The sequence below is a fragment of the Canis lupus genome, chromosome 38, assembly GCF_048164855.1.
Source record: "Canis lupus baileyi chromosome 38, mCanLup2.hap1, whole genome shotgun sequence".
NCBI lineage: Eukaryota > Metazoa > Chordata > Mammalia > Carnivora > Canidae > Canis > Canis lupus.
The window spans coordinates 24385486-24405441 of record NC_132875.1 but is presented as its reverse complement, the minus strand read 5'-3'; positions in this window follow the sequence as shown (position 1 = coordinate 24405441).

The window sequence follows — 19956 nt, the reverse complement described above, 5'->3', positions numbered from 1 at the left end:
AGGGAATAATATTCAACCATTAGAAACGACAAATACCCAACATTTGTTTCAACGTGGATGGAACTGGAGGGTATTATGCTGAGTGAAGTAAGCCAATTGGAGAAGGACAAACAGTGTACGTTCTCATTCCTTTGGGGAATATAAATAATAGTGAAAGGGAATATAAGGGAATGGAGAAGAAACATTTGGGAAATATCAGAAAGGGAGAGAGATCATAAAGACTCCTAACTCTGGGAAAAGAACTAGCAGTGCTGGAAGGGGAGGAGGGTGGGGGGTGGGGGTGAATGGGTGACGGGCACTGAGCGGGACACTTGACAGGATGAGCACTGCGTGTTATTCTGTATGTTGGTCAATTGAACACCAATAAAAAATAAATTTATTTAAAAAAATAAGATCAAACAACTGCATATTTATGCTGCCAACATGGGAGTACCGAAATATAGAAACCAATTAACAACAAACGTACAGGAACACACTGATAATAATACAATGACTGGGGATTTTAACACCCACTTATGGCAATGGACTGATTGTCTATGCAGAAAATCAACAGGGGAACAATAGGCTTGACACACTGGACCAAAGTGACTCAACAGATATAGTCTGAACATTTCTTCCTAAAGCAGAATACACATTCCTTTCAAGTGCACATGGGACATTCTCCAGAATAGATTATATCATGGACCACAAATCAGCCCTCAACAGGTACAACAGGTACAAGAAGGATGGTATCACACCATGTATATTTTCGGACGACGACGCTATGAAACTTGAAGTCGACAGTAAGAAAAAATTTGGACAGACCAAATATTTGTGGAGATTATGATCATCCTACCAGAGAAGGAATGGAGTAACCAGGAAAATAAAGAGGAAATTTAAAACAAATGAAAATGAAAACATGTTTCTTCAAACCTCTAGGATGTAGCAAAGACAGTCCTTAGAGGGAAGTAGATAGCAATACAGGCCTACCTCAAGAAACAAGAAGTCTCCAATACACAACCCAACACTACACCTAAAGGAGCTGGAAAATGAATAGGGAACAAATCCTAAAGCCTCCTTAAGAAGGAAAAAATAAAGATGAGAGCAGAAATAATCAATAGAGAAACAACAAAACAGTAGAATGGAATAATGAAACTAACAGCTGGTTCTTCAAAATAACAAGAAAATGGATCAAGCCCTAGCCAGCCTTATCAACAAGAAAACAGAAAAGAACTAAATAAATAAAATCACAAAAGAGAGAAGAGAGATCACAATCAACACCAGAAAATAAGACAATTATAAGGGAATACTATAAAAGATTATACACTAACAACCTGGGAGACCAGGAAGAAATGGAGAGATCCCTAGAAATGTGCAAACGAGCAAAACTGAAAGAGGAAGACATAGAAAATGTGACTAGACCCATAACTAGCAAAGGAATTTAATCAGCAAGGCACCTGGGTGCCTCAGTGGTTGAGCATCTGCTTTGGCTCAGGTCATGATCCCGGGGTCCTGGAGAATCATGTCCCACATCAGGCTCCCTGCGTGGTGCCTCATTTCCCCGCTGCCTATACCCCTGCCTCTCTGTGTCTTGCATGAGTACAGAAATAAAATATTTAAAAAATAAAAAATATAAAAAGATGAGAAAGGACCCAAATAAAATCACAAATGAGAAAAGAGAAATAACAACCAAAACTAGAGAAATAAAAACGTTTATAAGTGAACGTTATGAAAAATTATATGCCAGCAACCTAGAACCTGGAAGAAATAGATCAATTCCTAGAAATATATAACAGAGCAAAAATGAAAAAGGAAGATATAAGAAACTAGAACACACAGATAACCAGCAACGAAATTGAATCAGCAATCAGGAATCTCCCAACAGGAGATGCTTAGATCAATAGAATAGAATGGAATGCTGAAACAAGATACAACCTGTAACTCTATGATCCATTAATCGACAACAAGGCAGCAGGGAATATCCAATGGCACAAAGACAGTCTCTTCAACAAACCCTAACCCTGACCCCAGGATAAGAACAAATGGTGTTGGGAAAACCAGGCAGCCACATGCAGAGGAATGAAACTGGACCACTTTCTTACACAATATATATAAAAAATAAATTCAAAATGGATGAAAGACCTAAATGTGAGACCTGAAACCATAAAAAGAAGAAAAGATAGACAACAACGTCTTTGACGTTGGCCATTGGATCTTCTTTCTAGATGTGCCTCTGAGTTGAGGGAAACAAAAGCAAAAATACTCTTGGGACTTCATCAAATTCAAAAGCTTCTGCAAAATGAAAGAAACAACCAACGCTAAAAGGCAACATACAAAATGAAAGGAGATATTTGTAAATAACACATCCAATAAACAGTTAGTATGCAAAATACGCAAAGCAAATAAAAATCTCAACCTCCTAAACACAAATTATCCAACTGCAGATGGGTAGAAGACATGAATGGACTTTGTCTCTGACAAGACATCCAGATGGCCACCAGACACCGAAAGACACTCCGCGCCACACATCAAAAGGGAAATTCAAATGAAAATCACAATAAGATGTCACCTGACAGCCGACAGAATGGCTAAAATTAACAACAGAAGAAACAACAGGTGTTGTTGAGGCTATAGAGAAGAGGGAGCCCCTTACACTCCTGGTGGGCATGCGAACAGTGCAGCCACTGTGAAAAACACTGTGGAGGGTCCTCAGATGTTAAAAATAGGGGATCCCTGGGTGGTACAGCGGTTTGGTACCTGCCTTTGGCCCATGTCGCGATCCTGGAGACCTGGGATCGAATCCAACATCGGACTAACAGTGCACGGAGCCTGCTTCTCCCTCTGCCTGTGTCTCTGCATCTCTCTGTGACTATCATAAAAAAAATTTAAAAAGAAGTTAAAAATAGCGCTACCCTACGATTCCAAAATTGCAGAGCTAGGTATTTACCCCGAGGATACAAAAGTCTTTTAGTAGATTCTAATTAGGACACGCAGACCAGTGTTTGTAGCAGCGTTATCAACAACAGCCAAACTGTGGATACAGCCCAGATGTCCATCGACTGATGAATGGGCAGAGACGATGTGGTAAATATACCCACTGCGACATCACTCGGCCATCAGAAGCGATGAAAGGAAGCCATTTACAATGATGTGGGAGAAGTGGAAAGGACTTATGCTTAATGAACTCAGTCAGTCAGAGAAAGATATGAAATACCATACAATTGCATTCGCATGTGAACTTTAAGAAACCAGACAAACTGGCAAAGGGGCAGAGGGGGGGGATGAGAGAAGCAAACAAAAAAACACACTCTTAACCACAGAGAATCAGCTAATAAATACCAGAGGAAGGTGAGGGAGATGGGGAATCAGGGGATGGGGATAGTGGAGGGCACCTGTGGCCAGTACCAGGCGTTGTAACCAAGAGTTGAGTCACTATGTGGTAAACCTGAAACTATATCATACTGTGTTTACAAACAGGAATTCAAGTAAAACTTTAAAAGAATAATTGGTAGTATTGATGAAACATGTACGCACTAGAGATAAAATCAGAAAGGCAACTGAAAATCCAAATAAAGAGTCTTTAGAGCCACAAATCCCCTCCTAGCTCAGCTCGGGAGAAGCCTGCCATGTCTATTCTGACACCATCAAAAGCCTGGATTTTGATTCTCTGGGGAGGCCACTGACTTGGTGGAGTCAGGCTATCTTTGAACCCAAAACCTAAATAGAGTGCAGAAAACTAAACGGCCCAAGATGCTAGGAGTCCCAGTGCAGGCACATGCCAAGTCCCAAACTCTAACCATACACAGACATAACCCTAACCCTACACTTAATTGTAATGTTAACCTAACCCTTAAACAAGACCCATCACTAATCGAAAACCAAACACAAACCCCAAGACCAAAACACATTCACTGAACCTTCCTGCCAACCCTCACCCTAACTCCTAAATGCAGGTGCACCTAAACTTAGGTTTCCTTAACCCTGACCTCTACATTAAATCTAACACGAACCCTAACCTCTAACCCTATCCTTAAAATAAGGTATTCAAATCCTATTCCTAACCTTAACCTGTACCCTAACCCTAACCCTCTAATACTAATCCTATCTCATACCGCAAACTGTACCCTAAGCCATACCCTAAAGCCAACCCCTAACCCACTCCCTAACCCTATATCTTGCCCTTTTCCAAAACCGTACCCTGACCCTGACCTGACCCTAACCCTAAACCCTAACCAAACACTAACACTACTAACCCTAGCCCTAACCCCTATCCTAATCCTAACCCTCGCCCTAACCCTAAACCTAGCCCTAACTTTAACTCTAACCCTTAACTCTAACCCCTAACTCTAACCCCTAACCATAACTCACACCCTAACCCCTAACCCTAACTGCAAACCTAAGCCCAACCCTAACTCTAACCGTAACCCTATCCCCAACTCCTAACCTCCTGCCCTCATCCCTAGAGCCTAAACCCTAACCCTAACACTAAATCCTGTCCCTTACCCTAACCACCATCCTAACTCTTAATACTGACCAATACCCTTATGCCTCACCTAACCTCTAATTCGTAACCATAAGCATAATCACTAACCCCTAACATCTAACCTAACGCTAACCACCAACTTCCTCCCCTCCCCTAACCCTACCATTCATTATACCTTTTCACTTACACTGTGGTTCTGAGGAGTTCCTTCTGATATGGACGGGGCCCCCAATGGCTCCTCCAGATTCCTCCAAGGGGTCCTGAGGAAGCCGGGTTCCTGTGAGTGTGGTCATGGCCCCACGTGTTCCTGAGTCATAGTCAGCGGGTCCTGAGGACGCTGGGTCTCCTGTCACTGTGGACTATGCCTCACATCCTCTGGAAGCCTCACAGCAGGTCCTCAGGAAGCCGGGGGCTCCTGTCAGCCTGGACATGGCCCCACGTCCCCCAGAAAACTCACCGCAGGTCCTGAGGAGGCTGTGGGCTCCTGTCAGCATACACGCAGCCCCTTATGTCCCGAAGCCAAAGTGCAGGTCCTGAGGAAGACAGGGTTCCTGTCGGCATTGACGTGGTCCCACATTTTCCTCAAGCCTCACCATAAAACCTGAGGAGGCTGGGGGCTCCTGTCACCATGGACGTGGCCTCAAAGCTTCCCAAACCTACACAGTGTGTCCTGAGGAGGCTGGAGACTCCTGTCATTGTGGATGGGGCACTCACAGTTTTCTTAGGCCTCACCACAGGCCCTGACAAAGCTGGGGTCTTCTGTCCACATGGACGCATCCACATATTTCCCCAAGTCTACACCAGGGGTCCTGAGGAAGTCAGCGTCCTGTTGTGTCCGTGTGGCCCCAAGTCCTCCTGAAGCGTAGCCGAGGGTTCGAGGAGGCCAGGGCTCCTGTAACCATGAATGCGGCCCCCCGCTTCCAGAAGCCTCAACTTATGTCCTGAGGGGCCCGGGAACTCCTGCAAGAGTGAACGCGTCGCCACATCTTCCTGAAGCCTCCCCACAGTTCCTGAGGCTGCTCTGGGGCGCCTGTCAGCGTGGATGAGGGCCCACAATTTCCTGAAACCTCCCCGCCAGTCCTGAGGTGCTCAGGGCTCCTGTCACCGTGAATGTGGGCCCACATCTTCCTGAAGCCTCCCCGCGGGGCCTGAGGCGGCCCAGGGGCTCCTGTCAGGGTGGATGCGGGCGCACATCTTCCTAAAGCCTCAACGCGGGTCCTGAGGAGACCGTGGTTCCTGTCAGCATGAATATGGCCCAATTTTCCCCTGAAGACTCCCCGCGGGTCCTGAGGAGGCTGCAGCTCATCAGCATAGATGGGTCCCCATGTCTTCTGCAGGCCTCCCCAGCACAGGCTGGCTCCTGTTAGTGCAGGCAGAGGAGGCCTACTGCACATGCGTGCCCCATGGGAGGGGCCTGGGCTCAGGCGCCCCCTGCGGGATGCTCTGGTGCTACAGGAGACTGTGCAGGAGACAGCAGGTGCTCTATGGGCCCCACCTGCCTCCTTTCAGGCTCCAGCTGGGGCTGTTAGCTTCGGAAACATCTCACTGAAAAGGAGCACAACACCCAGCTTCCCAGAAATACTTAAGGACAAGGAATTGGAGCCCACAGGACGTGAAATGAAATGTGGACCAGACTTTTACCACGTCCTGCAAAACTCACTCAACCGTCTTCCACTGTGGGCAGGACCGCGGGTTGGTGCAGCCATCCTGGAAACAGAATGGAGGCCCCTCAGGAAGTTACAAATAGAGCCGCCCTGTGACCAGCAGGTGAACGGCCTGGAGCTCACTCCGAAGATACAGATGCAGTGAGACTTGGGACACCTGCACCCCTATGTCCACAGCAGCTGGGTCCACAGTAGCCACAGTGTGGGAGGAGCCTCGGTACCCTCTGCCAGATGATGGATAAAGAGGATGGGAGATAGATGATGGTCATAGAGAGAGGAATGGTACTCAGCTATCAAAGAGAAGGAAATATTTCCATTTGCAATAATGTGGATAGAACTAAAGGGATCATGTTAAGTGAAGTAAGTCACTCGGGAAAGAGAATGACCGTGTGGTTTCATTCATAGGTGGAATTCAAGAAGCAAAGCAGATGAACAACTGTGAAGGGAAGGAAAAACAAATAAGATGAAAACAGATGCAGGAAATACAGATCCTTAATGATAGGAAACAAACTGAGGGTAGCTGGAGGGGGCAGATAACAGGGGACAGGCATGAAGGAGGGCACGTGATGTCTCGAGCACTGCTGTTATCTCCAACTGATGAATCCCTGAATTCTTCCTCTGAAAGTATAATACACTATACGTTAATTAATTGGGTTTAAATTAAGTTAAAAAAAATCAGTTCTTTCAGAGCACATTTCCTTCTGGATTCTCTATTTTGCTCATTCAGCTTATGCCGGGACCACCCCCCGTGGGTCTGGTTGGTCTACGTAGCTCCACGCCTCATCCTTGGCCCAGCATACGGCTAGAACTCAGAACCCCTGAGATCAGGACCGGAGGTGAGGTCAGGAGTCGGATGCTTAACCAACGGAGCCAGCCAGGAGCCTGAGAACCACACTGCTTTATCTCTGTGACATCTTTTGAAATAGGAAAGTGCTGCGTCCCACTCTGTCATGCTTCTCCAATACTGATTTGCTGTCCGGGGTCATTTGTTGTAGGGGTTGGATGTTATGGGTTTTTTTTTCCTATTTCTAACATCTGCCACCATGATTTTGATAGGAATGACATTGAAACTGAGGGTGGCTTCAGGAACTGCGGACATTTTCACAAGATGAGGCTCCCACCCAACAAGCCCAGGACGGCCTCCCAGAGCCTGGTTTGGCTCAGTGCACAAGTCTTGTGCTCCTTTGGTTCAGTCTCATTATTTATTTTCCTTGATGCTCCTGAGAAGGGCGTCACATCCTTCATTTCCTTCCTGAGTGCTCATTGTCAGGACACAGCAAGGCTACTCTGCTCTGTAGGGTCAGTTTGTGTCCCGTGACTTTTGAACTCACTCCTTAATTCTAACAGGATTTGGTGGAGGCTCTCGGGTTTCTCGTTTCTAGTACCTCTTCTTCAGCTTATAGGGACAGTGTGACGTCCCCCTTCCAGGTGTGGAACCTTTGCTGTTTACAGCTTAATGTCCTAGAAAGCCCCACAATTGAATCAAAACTGAGCCCAGGCCAAGGGCAGGAAGCCCATATTAGAATGAGAACAGAGTTCAATTCCCTTGAAGGCCCCATATCAAAATGTAAACAGAACTTGAGGAATTGCTTCTGCCCTTCTGGAGGTCCCGGAGACCAGCCCTTAAAACTAAGCTAAAACCCACCTCAGGGTCCAAGTCCCTGCTCTGCTGTGTCGGATATACTTGGATACAAGATCGAGCTTGTAAATAACCCCTCGTGTGTTTGCATTGGTGTCGGCTTCTTGGTGGTTTCTCATATTCGCAATCTTGGGCACAACAGTCTGAGGTAAAAAACAAAACCAAAGAAACTCGGACGCGGGCAGAGTGAAAGCAGGGTTCTGAGAGAAGCGGCAGAGACCCGGGGGCTTGGCGGCTCCTTTGGTTCCTGCAGGCTGTAGACTGGGGGGCGGAATCCTCAGCCCCAGAGCCAGAGGACCCAGTGTCCCCACCCGCATCCCCCCATCAGCGCCGAGTCTCAGGGAGCAGCACAGCGCCGCCCGCTGGAGTCCAGAGATGCTGACGCCCACCCCGTCTCTGATCCCCGCAGGTGCATATCCCAGGCAGATGTGCACCTGACAATCTGCACCACATCCCATCCCCAGACCCCACACAGACCACTCGCTTCCACCAAGTTGTCAGACCACAGAGGCTGCAGAGCTTCAGCTCTGCCTGGAAAGTATGGTCTAGCTTCCTTTGTACTTTGTGCTTTATTTTCATTTATTTTCTTTGATTCTTTTATATTAATTGCCTTACTTTAATTTTTATGTATGTACCTTATAAATTTCTTATTTTTACTTTCATAGTATTTTAATTGTGTTTCTTTTCTTTAATTTTTTCAATTTATTTATGATAATCACAAACAGAGAGAAAGAGAGAGAGAGAGACAGAGAGAGGTAGAGACACAGGCAGAGGGAGAAGCAGGCTCCAAGCACTGGGAGCCCGATGTGGGATTTGATCCAGAGTCTACAGGATCGTGCCCTGGGCCAAAGGCATGCACTAAACCGCTACGCCACCAGGGATCACTTTAATTGTTTCTATTTTGGGAGTAGAATCTTTTAACAAGCAGGCCAAAGTAATCTGTTGTTTTTTATTTTTTGGGGGGGAGGGCAGTTGTTATTGTTTTTCTTGAATTTCTTTTTCTTCCTACTTTCTTTTCTGGAAAAAATAATGAGATGGAGAAATTCACCTCCATAAACTAACATGAGGTTCTAATCACAGCCAGGAAGATCATCAATACACATACATGATGTCTAACTACAGTTTAAAACAATGATTATAAAGATAGCAGCTGAGCTGGATAAAGAGCACAGAAGAAAACTAGAGAAACGTTTACTGTAGAAATAAAAGAATGAAAATCTAGTCAGGCCAATGTTAAAAATGCTATAACTGAGATGCAGTCCCAAGTGGAAACCTTAAAAACAAGAAAGGTTATGGACCACAGAGACAGATGTAGGGAAGTCAGCCACTTATTAAAACATTAACATTCATACCATAGGAGACTCAGAAGATGAAGAGAGAGAAAAGGTGGGACTTGCTTAGACACTAGAAACAAATTCCCACCATGTACTTCAAGGTGGATGGAACTGGAAGGTATTATGCTGAGTGAAGTAAGTCAATCGGAGGACAAACATTGTATATTCTCATTCATTTGGGGAATATAGATAATAGTGAAAGGGAATATAAGGGAATGGAGAAGAAATGAGTGGGAAATATCAGAAAGGGAGACAGAACATAAAGACTCCTAACTCAGGGAAATGAACTAGGGGTGATGGAAGGGGATGATGGCGGGCGGTGTGGGTGAATGGGTTATGGGCACTGAGGGGGGCACTTGACAGGATGAGCAGTGGGTGTTATTCTGTATGTTGGCAAATTGACACCAATAAAATATAAAAATATTATTAAAAATAAAGGAAGAATTAACGAAAGAAAGAAAGAAAAAAAGAAAGAAAGAAAGAAGAAGAAAGAAAGAAAGAAAGAAAGAAAGAAAGAAAGAAAGAAAGAAAGAAAGAAAAGAAAGAAAGAAAGAAAGAATGAGTGGCACCTGTGTGGCTCTGTCAGTTAAGCTTTTCCCTTAGGCTCAGATCATGTTCCAGGTCACAAGGAAGGCTCCCTGTTCAGCAGGGAACCTGCTTCTCCCTCTCCCTCTGCCCCTCTCGTTCATGCCTTATCTCTCCTCTCTCTCTCAAATAAATAGAAAACATCTTTGAAAAAGAAACAAACAAACCTACAAGGAAGAGAAATCGCCCATTTAGAAGAATTTCAAACAATTTGTGAAGACATTCCAGCCTCAAGTTCATGAGCATAGCTTCCCACTCTTAAGTGTGGAATACACATAGTAACTTCCTACTACAAAATATAATATGAAAAACTTAAAATATTGATAATATAATAATAATTAATAATAATAATAATCAGGTTACTATGGAGAAAGCTGACAAACACTACCTCAGCAAGATGATCAGATCGATACCAAGACTGATAAATCATGTTGATAGTATCTATCCTTTATATGATATAATGAAAATGGCAGTATATCTCTGTATATAATCCACAACAACAGTTCAGTCGTGAGATAAACAACAGACATGGCCCAGCTGAAGGAAATTTTACAAAATACTCTACTTCTCAAAGTGTTCCAGTTCAACAACAAAAAGGAAAGGCTGAAAGACTGTCACAATCCAGAGGAGCCTAAGGAAACATGAGGACAAATGGAATGTGATATGAGGGATGGAAACTTAGCAAAAACTAAGGAAATCTGTATAAAGTATGGTCTTTGTTTTCGTTTTTGTTTTTGTTTTTTGTTTTTGGTCTTTGTTTAAAGCGAATTTTTTAATATTGATTCATTAGCTAATATTTGTACCATACTAATATAAGATATCAATAATTGGAGAAATTGAGTGCAAGTGCATGTGAATGCTGTGTACTATCTTCTCAATTTCCCTATAAATCTTTGTTTTTTTCCTAATAAATAAGATTTATTTTGAAAATTGACTTAAATGAATGAGGCTCCAAATGTGAAGACATTTTTAGAATAGTTGAATTAACTTTTGCCTTATTCTTAAAGAGTTCCTTTGATGGAAACAAAGTAAGAATTTTAGATCAGAAGGAAAGAAAAACACTTATGAACACGTACAATGCCTCCTCAACCTGAAAAGCAGGAACGGATAATAGCAAAAATCAGATAAAAATACTTCTATTGTAATAGACACCATATTGCAAGTGCATTTAAAATTAGCAGCGCATAACATTTATTCCCTTGACATTTGTCTTCCAAAGAGTTCACAGTGTTTCAGTGTCAGTTGAAACAGGGGAAGAATCTCAGGGAAGAATCCTTCACATAATAATAGGACCATTGGTAATAATGTCTCTCAGTTCATTCCAAATCCATAAAGATGCATTTCCTGATGAGTGACTGAGCTGTGAGGAAAGAGATGAGAAACCCTCATCCCTCTGAATTACTTGTGTCAGAATATTTTCACCATAGTACCACGGATAGTAAATTATCCTTATTAACAGGAAATATGTCTCAGATTGGAATCTGAGCAATCAGATGGGCAGAGAAAAATTGCTTTGACTTGCTCTTCATCTTTTAAAGACAAAGGAGAGCTTCTCTATGTACAAAGTCAGTTGTCAAGATAGCCTTAGGGAATAAGAGTCTGCAGCATGGAATCCCGCTGCACAGCTGGGAAGCCTGTGCCCCAGGTCTTCCTGATCCCAAATCCCTGGGCCTGTCCCCCAACAGACGCTGCCATACTGAGGTCATTTGCAATTGCTCTCTTAGGAGCTCTCGGGAAGGGGGAAGGAGATAGTTAGGATGGAACGGGAAGCATGGAGGCCAAGAAAATTAAGGCCATTCCAATTTAAATTCAGTGTTAGCCCAAGTCCACCCATCCCAGGTCCCTGTGAAGAAGAGCTGAAATTTACATTACTTCAGTTACAGGAAAAAAACAAAAGTTTACAGCTTAATGACCTAGAAAGCCCCACAATAGAATCAAAACTGAGCCCAGGCCAAGGACAGGAAGCCTCTATTAGAATGAGAACAGAGCTCAATGCCCTTGAATGTCCCATATCAAAATGTAAGCAGAACTTGAGGAATTGCTCCAGCCCTTCTGGAGGTCTCTGAGACCAGCCCTTAAAACTAAGCTAAAACCCGCCTCGGGATCCAAGTCCCTGCTCCACTCTGTTGGGTATACTTGGACACAAGCTCGAGCTTGTAAATAAACGCACGTGTGTTTGAATCAGTGTCGGCTTCTCCGTGGTTTCTTGGATTCGCAGTCTTGGGCACAACACTCTGAGATAAAAAAAACAAAACCAAAAGAAGCTCGGACACAGGTAGAGTAAACGCAGGTTTCTGAGAGAATCAGTGAGACCCGGGGGCTTGGGGGCTCTTCTGTGGAGGCCCATGCAGACTGGGGGACCAGATGCTCAGCCCCAGATCCAGAGGACCCAGAGACCCCACCCGCATCCCGCCCATCAGGGGGGGTCTCAGGGAGCAGCACTGCACCGCCCACTGGATGCTAGAGGTGCTGTCGCCCACCCCGCCTCTGACCCCGCAGGTGCATCTACCACGCAGATGTGCACCTGATAATCAGCACCAGAGCCCATCCCCAGACCCTGCACAGACCACTCACTGCCACCATGTTGTCAGACCACAGAGGATGCAGAGTTTCAGCTCTGCCTGGAAAGTAGGATCTAGGTTCCTTTGTACTTTGTGCTTTATTGTCATTTATTTTCTTTGATTTTTTTTTATTAATTGCCTTATTTTAATTTTTATGTATGTACCTTATATATTTCTTATTTTTACTTTCATGGTACTTTAATTGTGTTTCTTATTTTGGGATTTAGAATCTTTTAAAATGCAGGCCAAAATAATCTGGTGTTTTTTTTTGGAGGGCAGTTGTTATTGTTTTCCTTGGTTTTTCTTTTTCTTCCCTCTTTCTTTTCTGGAAAAGGTAATGAGATGGATAAATTCACCTCCATAAAATAACATGAGGTAGTACTCACAGCCTGGAAGTCCATCAATACACATATATGATGTCTAACTACAGTTTAAAACAATGATTATAAAGATAGCATCTGGGCTGGAAAAAGAGCACAGAAGAAAACTAGAGAATCCCTTACTGCAGAAATAAAAGAACTAAAATCTAGTCAGGCCAACGTTAAAAATGTTATAACTGAGATGCAATCCCAAGTGGAAGCCATAAAAACAAGAAAGGTTATGGACCACAGAGACAGACGTAGGGAAGTCAGCCACTTATTAAAACAATAATATTCATATCTTAGGAGACTCAGAAGATGAAGAGAGAGAACAGGTGGGCCTTGCTCACCCATTAGAAACGACAAATACCCACCATTTGCTTCAACGTGAATGGAACTGGAAGGTATTATGCTGAGTGAAGTAAGTCAATCGGAGAAGGACAAGCATTGTATGTTCTCATTCATTTGGGGTTTATAGATAATAGTGAAAGGGGATATAAGGGAACGGAGAAGAAATGTGTGGGAAATATCAGAAAGGGAGACAGAACATAAAGACTCCTAACTCAGGGAAATGAACTAGGGGTGATGGAAGGGGAGGAGGGCGGGTGGTGGGTGTGAATGGGTGATGGGCATTGAGGGGGGCACTTGATGGATGAACACTGGGTGTTTTTCTGTATGCTGGCAAATTGAAAACCAATAAAAAATAAAATTATTATTAAAATAAAATAAAGAAAGAAAGAAAGAAAGAAAGAAAGAAAGAAAGAAAGAAAGAAAGAAAGAAAAAAGAAAGAGAGAGTGGCACCTGGATGGTCATTCAGTTAAGCTTCTGCTGTAGGCGCAGATCATGATCCAGGTCCCAAGGCAGGCTCCCTGTTTAGCAGGGAACCTGCTTCTCCCTCTCCCTCTGCCACTCTCGCTCATGCTTTTTCTCCTCTCTCTCTCATATAAATAAATAACATCATTGAAAAAGAAACAAACTCAGAAGGAAGAGAAATCTCCCATGTAGAAGAATTTCAAACAATTCGTGCAGACATACCACACTCAAGTTCATGAGCATAGCTTCAAACTTTTATGTGTGCAATATACATAGTAACTTCCTTCTGCCAAATATATTATGAAAAACCTAAAATAATAATGATAATATAATAATAATAATAATAAATAAAGAATCACTTAACTACGGAGAAAGATAACAAACACTACCTCAGCAAGATGATCAGATCGATACCAAGACTGATAAATCATGTTGATAGTATCTATCCTTTATATGATATAATGAAAATGGCAGTATATCTCTGTATATAATCCACAAAAACAGTTCAGTCATGAGATAAACAACAGACATGTCCCAACTGAGGGAAATTTTACAAAATACTTCTCAAAGTGTTCCAGTTCAACAACAAAAAGGAAAGGCTGAAAGACTGTCACAATCCAGAGGAACCTAAGAAAACAGGAGGACAAATGGAATGTGATATGAGGGATGGTAACTTAGCAAAAACTAAGGAAATCTGAATAAAGTATGGTCTTTGGTTAATGCGAATATTTTAATATTGATTCATTAGTTCATATTTGTACCGTACTAATATAAGATATCAATAATTGGAGAAATTGAGTGCAAGTGCATGCGAATGCTCTGTACTATCTTCTCAATTTCCCTATAAATCTTTGTTTTTTTCCTAATAAATAAGATTTATTTTGAAAATTGACTTAAATTTTCAAAGGATCCAAGTGTGAAGACATTTTAAGAATCGTTGAATTAACTTTTGCCTTATTCTTAAAGAGTTCCTTCGGTGGGAAAAAGAAATAATTTTATATCAGAAGGAAAGAACAACACTTATGAACACGTATAATGCCTCCTCAACCTGAAAAGCAGGAAAGGATAATAAAAGAAAAATCAGAAAAAAATACTTCTATTATAATAGACACCATATTGCAAGTGCATTTAAAATTAGCAATGCATGACATTTATTTCCTGGACATTTGTCTTCCAAAGAGTTCACAGTTTTTCAGTGTCAGTTGAATTAGGGGAAGAATCTCAGGGAAGAATCCTTCCCATAATAATAGGACCATTGTAATAATTTTTCTCAGTTCTTTCCAAATCCATAATGATGCATTCCCTGATGAGTGACTGAGCTGTGAAGAAAGAGATGAGAAAGCATCATCCCTCTGAACTATTTGTGTCAGAATATTTTAACCAAGGGAATCCCTGGGTGGCGCATCGGTTTAGCGCCTGTCTTTGGCCCAGGGCGCGATCCTGGAGTCCCGGGATCGAATCCCACGTCGGGCTCCCGGTGCATGGAGCCTGCTTCTCCCTCTGCCTGTGTCTCTCCCTCTCTCTCTCTCTCTCTCTCTCTCTGTGACTATCATAAATAAATAAATAAAAATTTGAAAAAAAAGAATATTTTAACCATAGTACTACGGATAGTAAATTATCCTTATTACCAGGAAATACGTCTCAGATTGGAATCTGAGCAATTAGATGGGCAGAGAAAAAAAACTTAGACTCACTCCTCATCTTTTAAAGATAAAGGAGAGCTTTTCTATGTACAAAGTCAGTTGTTAAGATAGCCTTAGGGAATAAGAGTCTGCAGCATGGAATCCTGCTGCACAGCTGGGACGTCCACGCCCCAGGTCTTCCTGATCCCAAATCCCTGGGCCTGTCCCCCAACACATGCTGCCAAGCTGAGGTCATTTGCAATTGCTCTCTTAGGAGCTCCAGGGAAGGGGAAAGAGCTAGATAGGATGGGACTGGACACAAGGAGGTCGAGAAAATGAAGGCCTTTCTACTTTAAGTTCAGTGTTCCAACAAGTCCAGCCATCCCAGGCCCCTGTGAAGAAGAGCTGAAATTTACATTACTTAAGTTACAGGAAAAAAACAAAGGTTTACAGCTTAATGGCCTAGAAAGCCCCACAATAGGGATCCCTGGGTGGCGCAGTGGTTTGCTGCCTGCCTTTGGCCCAGGGCGCGATCCTGGAGACCTGGGATCGAATCCCACGTCGGGCTCCCGGTGCATGGGGCCTGCTTCTCCCTCTGCCTATGTCTCTGCCTCTCTCTCTCTCTCTCTCTCTCTCTGTGACTATCATAAATAAATTAAAAAAAAAAAGAAAGCCCCACAATAAAATGAAACTGAGCCCATGTCAAGGGCTGGAAGCGCCTATTAGAGTGAGAGCAGAGCCCAATACCCTTGAAGGCCCCATATCAAAATGTAAACATAGGGATCCCTGGGTGGCGCAGCGGTTTGCCGCCTGCCTTTGGCCCAGGGCGCGATCCTGGAGACCCGGGATCGAATCCCACGTCGGGCTCCCGGTGCATGGAGCCTGCTTCTCTCTCTGCCTGTGTCTCTGCCTCTCTCTCTCTCTCTCTCTCTCCTCTGTGTGACTATCATAAATAAAAAAAAATTAAAAAAAAATGTAAACATAACTTGAGGAATTGCTCCAGCCCTTCTGGAGGACCCCGAGACAAGCCCTTAAAACTAAGCTAAAACCCACCTCAGGGTCCACGTCCCTGCTCCACTGTGTTGGGTGTACTTGGACGCAAGCTGGAGTTTGGAAATCAACCCTTGTGTGTTTGCATTGGTGTCAGCTCCTTAGTGGTTTCTCAGATTCGCAAACTTGGGCACAACACCCCCATGTCCCCTCCTACCTTGGCTGAACCCCTATCCCCTCCCACCCAGGGTAACACTCAGTCTCCTCCCTGCCTACAACAGCTGGGCACAGGCCGTCATTCAGGTCCCATGAGCACGGTGGGGACTCCCGCTGTCCCTGGCCTCCCAGAGGAAGGAAGGAGGTTTTGGCAGTAGACACTCTCATGGTGGCCCCAGGGATCCCTGCCCAGGACAGACAGGTTGGGGTCTGTGTCCCTGATGCCAGCTCCTCCTCCCCGGTTTTCCCACAGGAAATGAAGGAGGAGACCCTAGTCTCCTCTAGGGACATCACGCTGGGGGACCTGGACATCAACAGGATGTTCAGCAGTCACGTCATGTTTTGGGACTACTAGGTTGTAGGGTGAGGCTGAGGGGCCAGGGGGATCGGGACCCAGGAGGACCGGGGACTTCTGGGTAGGGAACACAGGGCTTCAGACCTGGGGAAGAACAGCAGCGAACAACACACCACTCCATGGTAGATTGTTGGGGATGAACACCGTGCCCCCACCCTCGGGGTCTCAGGGATGAGGAGGCCACTAGGACGGGGCCTCCAGGGATTGCAATGTAAGCTGAACCCCAAAGGGGTGAGGGACGGCCCCCTGAAAAGCAGGGGGCTGGGGTGAGGCCCGTGGGGCCAGTAAGGGGACCTGGGGGCAGGGTGCATGGCCGTGACTGGAGGACACACATCGATCTGATGAGGGTCAGACGGGTCAGGGTGATACCCACCCTCAGGACTTTATATATTTCTAAATTCTATGCATTCAATTTCAGACAATTTGCAATTTGTAAACATACATAGTATGATGACCCCCAGATAATGCCCCTGGTCCAGCCAGGGCCCTGCACTCACCACAGGGGTCCCCAGGGGCAGGTGTCACAGCATACCCCAGACTGGGGTCGCCTTTATCTGTAGACGTCTCCATGTGCATCTTAGAGAAAGGGGATGCCCTGTGTCCGCAGGCCCCCCATACCATCCTCCCATTCCCCAGACCCACACCATCCCCTAACATCATCATCCCCCATGGCATAGCCCCTACACCATCCCCCTCACACACTCACAGCCTCACACAATCCCCAACCACGCTATACCCCAACACCATCCCCGCTACACCATCCCCCACAACCCACCACCATCATACCCTTGCCCCCACACCATCGACCCACACACCATCTTCCCTGAGCAAGGACCCAGTGCACCTGCACCCTGTGGGACATGCTCAGACTCCCCGGGGTTCTCTGAATACCCTGCTCACATCAGAAGCCCGGGTGTCCCATTGAGTACCCAGCGGTTGAAGGGAGGAGGGAAGGCAGGGAGTCCCGGACAGTGTGTGTGCAGGAGAGTGGTGCAGAAGACACACTGTGCCCTGCCTCCACCCACTGTCCCTCCAGGAGTGCGGCACAACCTGCACAGGACACCAGCCCATAACCCAGAGGGACCTGGACTGACTTGGGCCCAGGCTCTGTGGGGGCTGGGTTGATTTGAGCCCCCACCAGTCCCAACTCAAAGACTAATGGAATCAGGCCCCCATGGCCCTGGCCAACCCTGGATTCTGGCCCCGGGCTGAGCGAGCCCTCTCAAAGTGGATGTGGCCTCCTGGGCCCTGGGCGTGCCCCACCGATACAGGTCGCTTATCTAGGACAGCCCTGGGGATCCCGGGACACACCAGTGTGGGGAGAGGAGGGGTAAGCCGGTGGGCCACACCCGCACCCACACCATGAGGCAGGCTCCTCCAGGTGCTGGAGACCCAGAGGATCCGAGGCAGGGGTCCAGCTGCCCTGCGGGGACCCAGCACAGGAGCCCATGACCAGCAGGTCCAGGTCAGCTCTGCTGTCCTCAGAACTGTCACTCAGGCTGAAACCTCAGTACACACGCCACCAACCAGAGTCCACACATGCTCCCAGATGGGGGACTCCAGCACCCGCCCACCCACCCCATGTGATTCTTGCCCCCACATAAAGGACAGAAAGGTCTCCTTCCCCAGGGGAAGACACGCACCTACGGCTCTGAGCCCATTTGTTGTACAAAGTCAATAAAATGTTGTGGTGCGAAAATGCACAGCCAGCCCATTTCTGTGTCTCCCAGAACTCTGTGCACGGGGGGTGGAGAGACCCCCAGAGAGGAGGAGGGGGCACCACCTAGGCCCCAACCAGCCCCTGCAGGGGCACCACCAGGCAAACACAGCTGACGTCCCCACGTGCCTTCCCGGGGTGGCCGGACCCACTGCCAGACATGGGAATGTGGCCGAGCCGGAACTTCCAGCTCAGCTGATCCTTCAGCTGAAAGTCACTGCACGAATGAGCGCCAGTGTGGCCAGGAGAGCCCAGCTAGCCGCCCAGTACCAGCATCAGAAATGATATTCTGCCAACCATTTTGGCGTTTTGGGTCACCCAGCCAGAGGATCCGATAGCTGCACGGGATAGCTGCATGTGATAGACACACACGCACCTCAAAACCAACAAAAGTCGGAATCCCCCCAATGTTGTCAAACAGCAGCCAGATGGTTACATACACTATGCTGTGGTCCCCAATAGGATACATGGAAAACGCTATAAGCCATTACTGCAGAGGTGCTGGAGGCACCGAGATGTGCCTGCTATGATCCAACAAGGAGTGCAGAGGGGCAGGAAGCATCCTCCGGAGAGGGGGCCCACCTAGGAAAGGACACTAGGTCCATGTGAAGGCTACAGAGGGTGAAATCTGTCCTCCTCTCTTTCATCTTCTGCTTTTCCTCCTAAATGCCATTTTCCTCAATCATATTAGAAAGAATTTATTTTATGTTTTTAAATTTCTTTTTATTGGAGTCCAATTTGTATGAATTCTTTCTTCAGCAAGAGTGTCATTCAGGAGAGAAGGAGAGATAAAGATTTTCCTAGACAGGCAACATATAAAGGAGTTCATGACCACTTAACCAGTCCAGTAAGGAATTTTAAGAGGGACTCTTCTAGTGGGGGAAAAAAAGAGACCAAAAGCAACAAAGACTAGAAAGGACCAGAGAACATCACCAGAAACACCAACTCTTCTGGTAACAGAAATGCACAAAGTTCATATCTTTGAATAATCACTCTGACTGCTGATAGACTAAATGCTTCAATCAAAAGATATAGGGTATCAGAGTGGCTTAAAAAGCAGGATTCAGGACGCCTGGGTGGCTCAGGGGTTGACCCTCTGCCTTTGACTCAGGGTGTGATCCTGGAGTCTTGGATCGAGTCCCATATTGGGCTCCTGGTGGGGAGCCTGTTTCTCTCTCTGCCTAATTTTCTGCCTCCCTCTCTCGCTCTCTCTCTCTCTCTCACACACTATCATAAATAAAATTATTATTAAAAAAACAACATCCATCTGTACGCTGCCTATAAGATGCTCATCTTCGACCTATACACACCAACAGATTGAAGGTCAGGGGATGGAAAATCATCTATGACGCTAATGGATATCAAAAGAAAGCTGGAGGACTCATACTTATATCAGACAAATGAGATTTGAAACCAAAACCTGGGGGACACCTGGTGGCTCAGTGGTTGAGCATCTGCCTTCGGATCAGGGTGTGATTCTGGGATCCCAGGATCGAGTCCCACATCAGCCTCCCTTTGGGGAGCCTGCCTCTCACTCTGCTATGTTCCTTCCTCTGCTTCTCTGTGTAATTCTCATGAATAAATAAATAAATATTTTAAATTTCAAAAAAGAAAGAAAAAATACTGTAAGAAGAGATG